This window comes from Drosophila ananassae, chromosome 2L (assembly GCF_017639315.1).
Source record: "Drosophila ananassae strain 14024-0371.13 chromosome 2L, ASM1763931v2, whole genome shotgun sequence".
Taxonomy (NCBI): Eukaryota; Metazoa; Arthropoda; class Insecta; order Diptera; family Drosophilidae; genus Drosophila; species Drosophila ananassae.
In genome coordinates, this window is record NC_057927.1 from 25,180,289 (window position 1) to 25,196,341 (window position 16,053).

At 41.4% G+C, this 16,053-nt stretch overlaps 1 long non-coding RNA gene across 2 annotated transcripts; it reads left to right on the top strand.

Annotated features, from left to right (window-relative positions):
- Positions 1–9,425: 9,425 nt before the first annotated feature.
- Positions 9,426–12,862, top strand: LOC26515608. Of its 2 annotated transcripts, XR_001408496.3 has the most exons (4): positions 9,427–9,624; positions 9,676–11,336; positions 11,417–11,604; positions 12,261–12,862. It is a non-coding gene; the product is annotated as an uncharacterized LOC26515608 (long non-coding RNA). The 2 variants fall into 2 exon arrangements; XR_006506935.1 differs by having other exon boundaries at positions 9,426–11,336.
- The last annotated feature ends 3,191 nt before the right edge of the window (positions 12,863–16,053 follow it).

A 16,053-nucleotide genomic window follows, 5' to 3' on the forward strand; every position in this document is an offset into this window, starting at 1 on the left:
TCAATTAAACATTTCGAAATGGCAACAAAATGTGATGAGATGTCGGCTCGGCGGGCCACTGCTCATTAATATCATTGTCTTCGTCTCATTTTCTAAACTTTGTGGCCGTTGGCATAAACAATTATAGCCAATTACAAATATTAATTTCTCAGGCCGAGCACGTCGAGTGCTTCTTTTCTTTTTTCCTCTACTTAACCAGCATCATTATTCATTGCGCTTTGAAATACGCAAATGAGATCCGAAAAAAGAAATACAAAAACGAGGCGCAAATTAATTTTTCAATAAACATCATAAGCGAGTCACTCCCCCTTCTTGCCAGCCGGCCAGAGATGAAAAGAAACCGGCGAGCCAGCAGCAAGTCGGCCAATAACAAAAGCACCAACAGCCAACACCGAGACCACGCTTCGGCCAACTTGGTCAATTGATAAATGGCCGCCGATTTGGCTGCGTGCAGTGGTGCTGCAAGTTTGTAGAGTAAAAATAGCCAAATGGAAAATTTTAAAATGGCTTACAAGATTTTTTGACTTATAATGGAGGTTTCTTGAAGTGATATAGTCCAAGTGATGTTCTATTAATTCTATTAACTCTTATTTATTGATTTATGTTTAGTAATTATGATAATATTTTTAAAAATTTTAAATTTCCTAAAAAATTTAATATAATTTAATTTTTTAAATAGTAGAAACTTATTATAGAAATCTTATAATTGGCTTTAAAAAAGCTTAATTAACAACACTGCCTGCGTCGATCGAAAAGAGCCAGCGGTTTTTCATTCCTGTTCCAGGCTCCACAGTTCGTATGTAAATGTTTTGATAGTTTTTCATAATTTTTTCATATTTATATTTCCCGCCGAACGATTCGTGTTTGATTTTATTCACTTAAAAGCTATAGGCCAGCGGGAGGAGAGCAGAGCGGGCCGAGTGAATTGGTCGCGTGGGTGTTGCCTATTTATGTGGGCTGTTGCTTTGGCTTGGTGCGCTTTTTTTGTTTTTGTCCAGCAATTAAATGAGAATTCGGTGTTTTATTGTGCAATTAATTCAGAATTGAATTGCATAATTGTTTGTATCCGAGAGTGAGCAATTATTAAATCAGCAAATTGTTTATGGCAATGAAAATAAGATAGGAAATTGTACAAACGCTTTGAAGCAAACTCGCAAGAATATGAATCATTCTTGTTTTCTTTAAAAAGTTGTAACTGCTAATGAGATTTTGGCTCTTTCCACCCTGAGAATAATTAGCCATCCCTTGAACTTAAACCCCATCTCCCATTATCAAAGGGGATCTTTTAAATGAAGCTAATTTTGCCGAAACCCAGCCACCAGTCACAGGCAGTGAAGCCACCCGAGCGGTGCATAATCAAAATTTTATTATCCTTGCGATGCGTTAAATCGCTTAAACAGGCCGAAAAAGAGATGCCTGCCACCCACCCTGGGCAAATAAAACGTCCCGAAAACAACCTTCCCAACCAACGGTTGACATGTTGACAGTTCAGAAATGTTCAGGAGGACGCAGGACGAAGGACGAAGGCGAGGCTGGTGCGAAATTCGACTCAATAAACGTTATTGAGCCAGGGCACGCAGGATGAAAAGAGATGGCGGTTGGCAGCGTGCAAGAGAGGGGGATATTCGGTGGTTTGGGGATGCTTTCGAGGGGTTGTTTGGCGAGTAAATAAACCATCCCCCTCACACATACACTGGCACACAATGCGGTTGTCAGTCAGTCATTTAGTCACAGCGGCTGTTGTGGCAATTGCGGCTGCTGCCTCACACAGATACACACCAACCCACTGGCACACACACTTTGCTAAACGGTTGGGTGTTGATGATGGCGCAGCGCTCGTTTATTGAATTACATCCGCATGGCTGAGCATTTAACGAGCTCTCGGGTGTCGTTTTGCTGATGGCGTAAATGTTTGGCAAACAACAAGCAAATAAATAAAGTTCTGATTTGGCACTGATTGCCCGGGTGGGTGGACTGGATCGCTGGGTGGTTGATTGACAGCAGTTTCCCCTTCGTGATTCAATTTTTACAGCGAAAAAAATAGATCCCTGAAAGAGGATCATAAAAATCTACAATTAGAGACTACTAAAAATATATATCATATTTTTTGGTAATACGAAAAAGTTGGTCTACAAATTATCTTTTTCTGGAAAATAATCAGAGTCTATTTGACAGAAGACCATAACTCATAAGATATCCTTATTCAAAGGATCAGTCCTAAAATCTAATTATTAAATTTTTCCCTTATTGCTCCCTGTTAGCTTATTTAATAATTTCCAACAAAAAAAGCTCTGACATGCGTCAAAAACTCGTTTATGATTTTTTTTCATTCTTCGTAGACGCAAGCCATTTTTATTAATTCATTTTGTATTTATTCTATTAGGTGTTCATTGCATTATTCCGTATTCTACCCTAGACAAGTTCTTATCTTCATTGCCGGCATTAAGTGAGATAAGCGCAGGAGGACGACGACGAAAACGACAACGGCAACGTCGTCGTTGGCAAACAACAGGGAAAATTCCACCCGACTTGGAAGCCAAGCGGTTGCCCCATAAAAATGTAAATCAAATAAATTTACCTAATATCAAATTTCCCCTTCAGCTGGCAAGCTAACAAGGCAGCAGCCTCCCATTTAACCCACGTACTCCCATCCCAACCCAAAAGGTTTTTGCCGGTCCCAGGACTTTACACCCTCTTGGCAGGACCACCTCTCCCCCTGCTTTTTTGCTTTTTCCTCCCTGGGTAGCAGCATCATCATCATCATTCACGCTCATCCTTTATCCGCTCGTTTAACAATCGTTTAATAATTTAGCCTGGTAAATAACACTAACACTAGCACTCCAATACCGACCGGACTGGGGCCGGGGCCGGGGCCAGAGACTGAGCTTGCCTTGGGAAAAAGCAACGCAGTCGGTGCGTTGGATTTTCCGTTTTGGGTTGTTGGTTTTCCTTTTAAGAACAGTGGAAAAGCAAAGATTATGAGAGGGTTGATTATTTAAACTTAATTTTAATAAATAAAAGAGTAATCACATCGGTATTATTCCTTCAAGAAAATAATTAAATTAGGTTTATGTTGATATGAAAGTTATTTTGAAAATAAAAACATCAAAAGGTATTTAAAAAGGCACTTTCAATATAGTTTTTGATTTCCTTAAGCAGATTACACTTTCAGCTCAGACTATGTACCTTGTAACATTTATTATGTATTTTTTTAAAACCATATACCTAAAAAATAAACCATATATATTTGGTACTTATGCCATTGCCCATGGTTGCCCTGTTTTTCGGTGTATGCCTTATCCTTTGCAGCATATTAGCTACTATCATACGCCAAACCGCAGCCTCCACAGCCCACAAACAGCCCAAAACCACTCCCTCCCTTATATCCTTCCCCTCGATTCCCTTGAAAACCAACTGAGCTGGTGGCTGCTGGTTGGAAAGAAGATGGCTGCAAGGATACTTGGCTCGAGTCATTTAGCCATTTAACTTTGGCTTAATTCAATTTGCAATTTTTCAAAAGCCTTCGGGCCTGGGATTTGGTTTCGGTTTGGCCTCCAACGTCCCAAGGATGCTGCTGGGGAGCGGAGGTGGGTGGCTGGCATACGCTTTTCAAGCGTTTTTATGGCCCTTTGCCATTTGGGGGTTGACTTTTGTAATTTCAGCCGGCTGCTTCCTGGGGCAGGATGTGCGGTTCTGTCGCCTTTTATGTGCCACCATCTCGCCATCACCCCGGGCCCCAATCTTTGTTCCATCCTCCCCCGCTGTCCTGGTTACATATTTACATTATATGTGCAAAAGTCACCCCTGAGTCTGAGCCCTGAGCTCTGAGCCCTTGGCTTTATTTGTCGTCGCTTGGCTAATGAATTTTGATTGTTTTTCGTGTGGGAGGACGATGACAACGACAATGACAACGACAACGGCGATATTGCTGGAGCTCTCCATAAATGGTAGCGCTGTCGGCGAACTGGTCTTTGTGCTGCTTAATTACAACTTAATTGCGCTTTATGCGTACAAATTTTCAGCTTCCTTTAAGGGAAAACCAAATCCAAATGCGAAACTCGGGCAGCTAAAATCAAATTAGCTAAATGTATTTATCTTGTCAATTTGCAGACGCGATTGCAAACTGCACTGACAATCACACGATCCCATGTCCCGGCAAATGGACAGTGCAGTTCATTAGGCCCGGCTTCAGATTGAAGTTGAAGTTGAAAAGTTCCTAAAATGTTTACAAGTCACTTTGCGGCGATACGAGCGAAGTATCGGCAAAGTATCAGCATCCCAGTGCTCGCCTTCAGAAGCTTCCAAACTTGAGTTGGACAAACGCTCCTACTGTTTTCTAGAAGAAAGGTTTATACAGAGAAAAAATTATTATTCTAAAGAAGCTTAAAGTTTAAATATTATGAGTACTTGACATGATAGGAATATACACTTAAGTAATTATTTAATAAGACAATCAAAAAGACAACTACAAATTATTTATACCCAGTACTCGTAGAAATAAAAATAGAATGGCTTAGAGAAGGACTTTCGATCCCACTTTTGATTAAAATTAGGACATAATTTCCTATCTCTTCCATAAACCGATTTCTTTATGTGCAACTACCCAGATTGGTAGTCACATAGCCTCCGTCTGGGCCATATCAATTGTTTGTTTGCCTTAGATCTCTGGCTCCTTGGTCCGGCACATTTGTTTGTCAACTGCGTTGGCCGTTCATGGTCGCTGGTTTTCGTTGGCTTTCTGCTTTGCACTGATTGCACTTTGCACAAGGACTCAGCCTGCCTGGAAGCTGGGACGCTTGGACGCTGGGAAGCTGAAGCCGTTGCCGAAGCTGACTCCGAATCTGAGGCTTCTCGCGCGACGCACATAAAGTGTCATTCCGTAGCTGCTAATTGACATCGCACACAGCCGCCAGCGTTCCTTTGCCATTTGTAAGCCAGGCCAACTGAAGCCGTTTCTGTTGCCGGACTCTAAGCCAAACTCAAAGGCCGGACACTGGAACTAAAGCTGGACAATTGTTCTCCTCGTTCGAGGATCCATTGATGCGATTTGAATGCGCGCGAGCGGCTCGTTTCTTGATACTCTTTTTTTAAGGAAAGGGTTCTGGAAACTTGTACGATGATCATTGCCATTTATGAAATATTTATTCAATCAAAAGTTAAGTATAATATTAACTGTTAATACTTAAAATCCTGAAATTCTTTTAATTCCAATTTTAGGTTTAGTTCCCTCTTTAAACTAAGCGTATTTAATATTCCCTCAAAGTAAAATGGATTCCTTGTCCCCCATTCAGATAGAGTTTATTTATAGAGCCCAGTAGCTGCACACACTCAAAGTGTCGCAGTTAATTGGCAAATGTGAGTCAAAGTTTATAGAAAATCTGCCACAACAATTGGCGCGCGTTGCCGCTTTGAAGTCATAATAGATGTTGCCAGTGGTATTGGCTTCCGAAAATAAAGAAGTGGGGAGTTTGTGGATATCCAGTATTTTGTACAGTAAAGTGCCGACTGTCAGGGGACACCTGACAATGCCGGACGTCTCACCGTGGTCAGATCTTTCTCTATTTGCGTGGCAAATATTGACGCTTGGTAGTTGGAACGTCCCAGCCGATGAGCAAACAAATCATAAATATTCCGAATGCTGGGATGCTGAGAGCCGAGTTCGCCGTCTTGGCCATGTTTGGCAAAGTAATTGAGTAAGTGGCGGCAGTGGCGGTGGCGGCGGTGGCGGTATCGGCGGTCGACTTGTCATACCCATTAGCATTTGTTTGCGAAGGTGCGGATCTGAGCGCAGAAGCCGAAAGTCATGCCGCGTAACACAAATGCCACATTAATTGTTTCAAGTTGTATTCGTATTCGTCGTCGCCGTCAGCGGTTGCTCTACAAATATTTGCCATCATTTTCAAGTGGCAAGATTATGACGCATTCACGCCAGATCGAAGATAAAAGAGAGGAAATTACACGTCTGAAAAATAGGAATTAAAGGAATTAGAAAATAAAAGAGATAGATAGGTGATTAGTAAGTGGAATCCGGGAAATCTAAAGAATTTTACTCCAATAATTATCATCATTTTTTTTAACAATCTTACACAAATTTTTCAAGTGTAAGGAGCTCTAAGGAAAGAGACCCTCTGATCGAACGATATTTGCACTTAACTTAGCTCAGTCCACTTGTGTGTTCCAGTTTCAGTTTCCAGTTTCAGCTGCAGTTATTAATTGGTATTTAAAGTAAAGAATAATGTTAACTCAAACAAAAGGACACACCACAAGCACTTGAGTCCTGCGTCTCGCCTCATCCATCACTTTTGCATGAGCTCAGTGGCTGATCTCACCCACAGCGTCTCGAGAGCCTGGTGGCAGGTAGACAGAGGCTGTCTCCTCCCACCCATTCCCTCCCAGGACAGCTGGATAGCTGGATAGCCTCGTTTCTCAAGTGCACACTTGAACAAAATAAAGGTGGTGGTACCCCGGAACCGCAGGACACTTTCTGCACACTATTGGCAGGTTTATTATTTTCACACTAGCACCAAAAAAAAAAAAACTAAAATAAAATGAAAATAATTGCATGCTGTGAGCTTAGCCCAAAACCAAAAACTCGAAAAACTCACAGACGCTTAGGCACCACACCCCGGTGGCAGAAACTAAGACTAGACCTCGTGGCAACTGTCTGGAATGTGTAGTATATGAGTGTTCCAACTTTATGGCACTCGCTAGAGGTACTGGAAAAAAATGCTAGTAGAGAAGAGATTCCAAATTCGGAACAAAAAAGTAGTTACCTATGAGAATTATTATAAACACTTTTTTAAGAAAATAAATTTTAGTGTAAAGATTTTTATAAATATAGATATCCTTTAGAATTTTCTTTGAATGCAATTTTATGACACTCACTAGCTGGCAGCTGTAGCCAGCCAAATGTTGGACACAAGCCTCGAGTTTCGAGCTAGCCGTTAAAGCGACTGCCAAAACATTCAATAAATATGTTGGCTCATATAAATTATGGCGGCTAATGAACACCACGATTGTGTGTGGAGAAATCCTAGGCCCAGTCCATGAAGAAAAGTCAAGACCCAAGCCCAAACCCAAACCCAAAACACAATAAAGCGCAGTTGCATCTGCCACTAAATGCTGCTGCTGCAACACGCTTATCAACCGCCACGCATCTCTAAGATTTCTTTGGAAATTTACTATATCAATAGCCGGCGACGGAACAGACAACAATGTCGACACTTGGGTTAAGGTTAAAATTAACCCCCACCACAGACTCCACGCTTTATGAGCAGGGAATCGGGCTCCTTCCAGCCTTTGGCTGATTGAAATTTGTGAGCTACTTGGCTTTGGCTTTATGGCTTGCTAATTAATAAACCTTGAGTCAGATGGTACCAGTTACTGGAATACCAATGGATGAGAGAGTCCTTGATATTGCACCCCTTCCTAATGGAGAGCAGCATATGTATTCGAAATAAATTAAATTGGAAAAGGTCGAGTTCCTTTTAGGCATGTTTTTACATTTATGTCCAACTGACAAGAGGGAAACCTGCAAAATATATTCTCCCAGAGGTAATTCATCCACGATTATAACCACTTTAAAATCCGATTTGCTTTGGCTTTCAGCAAGAATGGAATTAGGCCGAAAAAATATCTTTTAATTACGCTGCTCCCTCACCGGGGAACAATGCCCCAATGACAATTCGCAGGTTAAGCAGAACTCTGGCAGCTGCTTTGGAAATGGAGAGGATCAATCAAGGAGTTCAACGTGTATGGCCCATAAGCGCATAATGCTGTTTGCACTTTGACTTTCAAATTGGCTGATCCCCGGCGAACAAAGGCCCGAATCCGGCTAATCCTCTTGTAGGCCATTGCTGCCTTTTTGACACCCATCAACCGCCTGAAAGAGCTCAAGTGTGTGCCTGTGTATCTTTTGCATACACTCTGCATCGTGTATCTGTTGGATTGTTTTTTTTTTTCAGAGAAATTCTGGCAAAACGAAACAATCAAACAATTGGCCTGTCAGCAGAGATTGGATGTCAAGGGAGCAGCGCTTAGAGGGAATCGCACTTCATGGATGATCCATTCCCAGTCGCATTGTCCTCGACGAGTTCATTATTAAATCATTTTTGGGCATTTCTTCCTTTTTTCTACTTCTCCACGGTGTTGCCTCCACTCCTTCAAGACATTTGACACGTGAGCTGACCACACACACACACTCCAGCCAACACTTCAAAACTGAAAAGGAAAAAATGCATTTGCCAGCTGGACATGACTGGGCTGAAAGTTGCATTTCATATGCAGATTGCAGGACAGCTGACAACTTTGTCGTTGTTTGCCAATTATGGCGATGAATTCTTGTTTTATATTCCTGTCGCAAATCAATTAATGGCATACCCAGATGCCCGAATCGAAAATCCCAACATAATTGGCTCGAACAACTCGTCATAAAGCCAAAAATAATGAGGGTGCAGAAAACCTCCCGCACAAAATGCGCGAGGGGACGACGAGGGGGATTTTCACATTTCCAGGCAGCAATCGAAAACTGGGAAACTGCAAACAGATAAACAAATGCCAGATAAACATCTCCATAATGAGACGATTCACCAAGATCCTTCGAACATATGCTTTAATTGCAGATTGTTGGCAAGGACTTTGTATGCGGGCTGCATGACTCTCCTGGCCGATTTAAAGGGAATTTCAAAGTGCCAACAAGCAACAAGCAATTGACACAATGGGTCGGAAAGTCTCTGGATCTGAATTGTGTAACATTGTTATGGGCCAAAGGCACCGCCAGTTGTTGGACAAACGCTAAACGCCCCTCGAAATGTGGCAGTTGGCTTTCGAGTTTTGCGCATTCGGGGGAGTGACCAAAACAATTTTCAAATTAAAAACCACTAAAGATGCAGTTGACACGCTTCATATATCAACGAACAGCAGGATGGGAGTCCAGCACCTTTTTGATTTCCGGGAAAAACGAAATCCAAAGACCCGGGAGGCGTTAGGGCCAAAACACACTTGGCACGCTGGCAATTAGATGCGCTTCACTTGAACCTATTTAAAATACAATCGAAACACGGCCAGCTCACAAAAGAGGTGTAAAATTTTGTCTTTCTTCTGTTACGTTTTTGTTTTGTATTTCGCAACGGCCAACAATGCCCGCCACTGATAGAAACAATGGCCGAGAGACAGGGCCAAGATGCCAGACAATGCCTTGCCGCCGCTTGTTGGCCGTTCAAGTTGCAGCAGATTTTCTGCGACGACGACCTGCGGCCAAAAAGGTGCAGCGGATACAATGAGCCAGCATTGTCTTCAAAGGCAATTGCAGATCAATAGCAGGAGACCAAGCCCACTCCAAAAACCAAGCAAAGAAAATCCAAATATATATAACCAATTTTTTAGCATTAAAAATATAACATTATTTATTTCAGCAAAGTTACTGGAAATCATATTTCTTTTGAAATTATTATCAAATCAAATTCCTATTGCATATAATGTGAAAAATTTATTGAAGAAATTTCTCATAATTTCAGAAATAGTCTGTTACTTAGAAAACATAAATCTGTCCGCGGCTTATCAAAACATATTTGTAAAGAATATTTTTCGATTTTGTTGGAAGTTCAATAAACCCGAGTGGCGCGGGTAATCGACTAATTCAATAAGCTATGAAAATTATCAACAGTCCTCCATTAGACCCCCGGGACCCGCTCTCCACTATCGGACTATCAGGCCAAATTAAAACATAGCGCTTGTAATTGGGCATAAAAAGGATAACATCGCTGACAGCCATCCGAGCCTTATCAGGGAGTTCGGGGAGTACTACAAGTACTGGAAGGCCTTCCCCAACTCCAAATGCCATTGAGGCTGTCGTCTCCATCTAATCGGGAGGCATAACGCTTGAGTAGCCCCAAAACGCTTATCGCCGCCACTCGATTCACTCGCACAAAAGACGTGTAATTATTATGCGGCGGTTAGGGAGAGATAACCCTTACTAAGCGGCCCCGTCACCCCACACGAAACCCAGACTCGCGTTCTGTCCCAGAGCCGGCAAGATTTATGGACCAGCTCTGACAATTAGCGCTGATAACTTTCGGTTTTATTCCGATTCGATGTGCTTCGGCTTTTGGGTTCCTTCTCTAGGTTTTCCAAATTGAAATTGGCTGTCTAATTTGTTGAGTTATGGCGCCAAGTTCAGACCGCCAATGTAATTATTAAATACGAAGGAAATTACTCATGCATAGGAAAATATGAACCTCTTCTCCAGAAGGCAGCTGTCGTCTCAGAGGAAAGGCGTGTCTCTGACTTTGCCCAAACATTAACCGGTAGTTAGTCCGATTAGAGAAAGGTTCTCCAGTGGTAAATATTGTGCCACTCAGACGGCTTTCTCCGCGAAGCGTGCTCAGAAAGCCGCACAACCATAACTGGCGCCAGAGGTGGACACTTGTCGCACATTCCGCCACGGTCGCTTTCTTTGAGGATCTTCTTACAGCTGAAGAATGGAAGAGAAATGCTTTCTTTAGGGGGAGTTGTCCTGCCATGGCACGGCTCATTAACATCGCTCATATTCTTCACGCCAACAGCAAGGATTGTAATGGTGTCTAATGAACAAAAGGATTGTCTTCGAATGAGGTCTGAGATGTATGTATTTTAGGGAGTAGCTCAACTATTCCCCAATAATACATATGTATATACACTATCCGATAATTAACCCCTGTTAATAAATTCATCTTTAATCTACTATGACATATCAAGGGCCATTTAATGTCGAGAAATACATGGAGGCAATTTAATCAAACTACTGACACACAAGGCATGAAATGTCTATACAATTTTCATCGAAATTTATTGTTATTGTTTAGTGACTTCCCAGTTAAATGGCTGGGAAGGTCCGGCATGCAAATGACATTTCGGCAATTGCATTAATGGCGGCGATTGTCTCGCCTCGAAAAGGGAGTTGCAGATATTTGGCCATCCAGGGATATGAGGGGTCCATACTGGTCCAGGGACTGGGCACATTCATGCCGGTCAATTGCCAAAATGACATTATTAACATCCAGTCAGGCGGGTAGCTCCGATTGAGGGTATTATTATTGTTATCCTTTCAACGCAAAATGGCCGCCTGACATGGCCATAGTTTCGGCATTCAAATTTTCGCCATTGTTTGCAGCTAACTGTGCGTGCCGAGCGGATCGCCGAGCGGTATTGAAAGCCCAAGCCCAGCGGGCATCTGACGGCCAGCGATTAAAATCTTTGGGAAATGAGAAGCCATATGGGAACAAAGTGTATGTGTCCATACTTGGACTTGTTACTTATTGTGAAAATAGTGTTTGAAACTTCACAATTTTCCGATTAATGTAAGAAAAATAAATTAGACTGCCTTTATATTCTTGTAAATAAATTCCTAATGAAAGTAAATGTTTCCTTACTTTTGCAGCTGCTTCCGCTTGATAGAAGAGCACATCAAATTGTTAACTTTAACAAATGTTTATTAATTTTTCGAATATAATTGATAATTATAGAGCCACTGATGAGGATCGATGACTCTGGATGCGTCAGGACCTGATCCTGATCCAATTACGAGCCGAGGAAATTCCCACACCAGGACGGAAATACGAGAGGCAAGTGAGTCGGTGGAGAAATATAAATATATATTCGGTTCGGTTCAGAACAGACTGATTGCCGCGCCAAGGATCGTTAGTGGCAGACAAGTTGGGCGCAACCGCAACAACACAATTCCCGTGAAAATGCAGCGAACACACGCGGCGTTTCTTTACTTTTTTTTTTTGAATTTTTTGAGCTAGGAGAGCGGAACATAATGGGATATAGTTCGGGAAATAGGGAATCGGAGGCGTCAGCGCCGGCGGCGTTACAGATGCCGCAAGTAGCTGTCACTTCCAACACATGTTTTGACCACGTCAATAAATCATCGCATGTCAGGCGTGTCAGCGGCAGCCACAGAAGCTAATACCAGGAATGCCTACTTCGTACTTCCCCACAGTAATTAATAAATAAAATCAAAATTCCATAGATTAATTCCAATACTTTTCCGAGAATATTTAGTTAATTTAGCTTATCAGTTTAAGACTATTAGGTATAATCTTTATATGAATTAATTCCATGAAAATATTAATGGGACAAAATATTAAGTATCTTAAACTAAATGTAATCGCATCATTCCTATTGATTTCCCACGCATATACTTCAAAAGTAAATTGACCAAAAATTTCAATTGCTCTATGGAAAATTCATTATTTCCCCATTATTCTAACTCATTGCAGAAACACAACCAGCATTCTGGTTTATCTCAACTAGACAATCTTCAAGATGCGACAGATGGGAGGGAGAATGGCCAAAAGACGCAAAGTCAAGCTGGCTACTTGCCCTCGGTTCAAGTATACAAATAAATTTCAATGTTAATTTAAATGGAATTCATTACGGGAAAATATCCGGCAAACCGAACCGAGCACTCCATTATAAATCAAGTTAAAATTTTCGTAAATTCATCGCCACTTTAGTTAACCCCTAATGACTTCTATGCTGGAATTGTTTTGGGCAATCAAGTCAGGCCTGGCCCAGGGTCCTCTGACCAACCCCCGAGTGTTAAATTAGACCCCGGCATAGGGGAGGATTTCGAAAAGAACGAAGGGACCGCGAGGACGAGGCAAAAGGTGCAAAATGCACAAATGAGTATAAATATTTTCACAATTAACGAAAAATTAAATGCGACAAAGATGGCATGGCCATGGTAAAAAGCGGCAGCCGCAGTGATCTAGCAAAATCTACACTGAAAAAAATATACTGAGCCTACTGAGAGATATTTTTTATTTAGCTAATGGACAAATCTAAATTGAATTTCGGTTTATTTCTAAAATAATAAATGACAAAATTATTGTTCCAAATTTATTGAAAATTATTGAAAATATTTTAAAACACAGTAAAACACAGTATGTGATTTATTCGTTTCTCCGCATAATTTTTTTATGAATTTCGCTAAGTGTGGCTGCCGTTTGATCCTGCGGCGATCCTGATCCTGATTCAGAGTCGGAGTCACCCAAAGAGACAGCAGACAAACAAATAACAACCCCAGCAGATGACACAAGGACTCGAGCACTCGAGGCAGACAAAAGGGCAGAACACGAATTTAATAGACTCCGATTCTCCGACTCCGACTCTGCTCCGATGATGATGATGTCCTTCTGCCATTTAATGTGAACAAAATATCTAATAAATTAACTTCACTTCACTCTGAGTGCCTGTGTGTGTAAGCGAGTGTGTGCTGTGTTGTGCTTTGTGTAAGTGGCCTGAAAGAAAAATCGTTTTCAAATGAATTTCAATGCAACGAAGCGTAAAGCATTTTACGCCGCGCATCTCATAGTTTTTAGGGGTATTGGTTGAGGGTTAACAAGGACCTAGACAAAAAGGACATACGGCGGCTGCAGCTACTCGAGATATGGATATGCTATTAAACAGTTTATTAATGAATCCTTTCAATTGTTAGCGCGTGATTTCACTTTCACATAGAGCCACATAGAGCGCACCCCATGCCATTCAAGGATAATTAGAGAAAGGAGTCTACAAAAAATAAATTGCAGTTTATTAAATGGAACTTAATGATCCAGAAAGCATGGAGCTGAGTTTCTTGTAATTATGATTGGACAAACAGTTGGCATCGAATGACACAAAGGACATGCAAGGATATAACACATGAAAGCTATCATGCCGCTACTGTGTTATCTTCTTTTGGTGTCAAATGTTTTCTTGGATTTTAAACGCCTTGTTTTTGGTTCTGAAGAGGAAACTCATTGATTTTGTTGTGATTTATGCACTCGGCAGGAGATCCTTCAAGTAGATCCTTGGCGTGTTAGAATGAGGCTCCTGTAGGAGGCTCCTACTGCAAGCGGTCAGATGTCATTTTTCGGAAAACACTATCCAAGAACCCATTTATTATAATTTAATAAAATTCTCTATTTTTATAGACTTTGTTAAAATTAGTGACAAGAAGTCACTGCTGCATCTGCCTCATAAATATTCCCCACATTATCCTTCTTCAGTAACCATTACGAATTTGTATTATGGCCCAAGAAAAATCAATTGTCAACCTTGGATTTTGGAGAAGTGAAAATGAGACTATTGGATCGCTGTCATTATGAATTGGTTTCAAAGTGCCAATGAATGGCATAAAAAATTATGGCAGAGTTTTCATTACTTCAGACCCATTGAACAAATTTGCTCTGTGCCTGGCTCACTCTTTTCGTTTTCTACTTTTTTTTTGTTATATCGCCTTTGCAGCCACCGACATCAGCTAATACGATTATAAATATACGATTATTAACACACGATTGCCTGCTGACATAATTAAGACACAAGAGGATGGCAGCGGCAAATGACGCCTGAGCAAATAGCTGAATGGATGGTGGGATGGTTATAAGAAAGGATGGTTCGGGGACTACGTTGAACATATACTCCATGTACATAGGAGGGAAAACAATGGCGACGGTCGAGTGTCACACGGCAAAGTGCCTGACTGACATTGGCTGATAGCGGACTGACATGTGCTGCAACACACTCGACCGCCATCCATAATGGCCTGCTAATAGATGTACAGTATTTGAAATTAAAAGTAAACCGCAAACAGGCCGGAGATAAATGGCCAACAATGGGTGAAGTCAGTTATCCCCTGGGAATGGGTAACCGCATCGAGGAAGGGTGATTAATGGGCCATCCAAGCGCATCAAGCAAATAAGTTCGATAATACTCGCCTTTAGAGTTGTGAAAAAGTTCCTGGAATTTGAATATTTAAATGCCAATTTATATCATTTTTGATGTGAACATCATATCAGGATATCATAATATCACATCGGAAAAGTTAATACATGATTTGGAAAGGGTTTAACGAGTGCTTATTTTTGCAACCTAAAATATATTGAAACCTTGGAAAAAAACCCTTTTATGAGCAATCATCCTTCAACACACACCATTATTTCGTTATTAAGCACAAAAACAATTTCTTTTTCATACAATTTACCTCATAATTAGCTTAAACTCGTGCGCTGGCACGAGGTGAGCGGTGAGCGGTCAAGGTGAGCGGTGGATACTCGTTTACCGCAATTAGCCACAATCGAGCTGATATGTCAAATTAATAAAATATTAAATTGAAGGTGGCCCCTGCGGCTGGACGAGGTTAAAACACATAAATTGTGCAATTTGAGGCGTTGATTTGTTGGGCAGCAGGTCCGGTTTTTCACATTTTTTTTTCACCTTTTTTATGTCGAAGGATGCAGGAGGTTGGAGGCTGTCAAAAAGCCGTAATTTCTGTTTAACTTTGCAGCGGGGCAACCTTCGATAAATTATCGCAATTTGCGTTGCATTTGAGGCACTCTAGCAGTTGCTAAATTAACAGAAGCCGAATGCAACTAATTTGCGACAAAACGCCCTCAGGTAGTGGCACTGGGCCAATAAATCACGTCAACCTAAACTGGGAGCCCACGAAACTGAAACCAAGTCCGAAACCGAATCCGAATCCGCATCCAAAAACCAGCTTGGCATCATTTGGCACTCGAATTTGTTGTCGTCGTCTGCATGCGCGCCAAATAAATTGCCCTTGCCGGGAGTCCGGCTTTTGGGCCAGGCTTTTGGGGCCAGCCTTTTGGCCCATTTGCAAGACGAGGCGCAAACTCGGCCGGCAATTGTGCAGGATCACCATGAAATGGGATTAAATCGGACAAAAATGTTCGTTAGCGTCAATGAAAGGCCAAAATGCGCGGGCCAAGAAGGCATGAATGGGAGCTCCGACTTGTGGCAGGCTGCAGTTTTCGAAAAGAGACTAAGTCACTATTAAAAAATATATTGATTTTTATTTAAGTTAAAAATAATTTAAGTAAATCAACCATAATTTATGAAGTAGCTTAAGTTTCATAAAGCTAAGTTTCGCTTTAAAGTTTATTAATTGGGAAAATTCCTTGAAAAGGACATGCTATTTTTTCGTAGTGCAATTCCTGGGCTCGCTGGGCCAACAACAAATTAACACCTTGGCTTTTGTGTTGCCACTTTGGGTACAAACAATAAATAAAT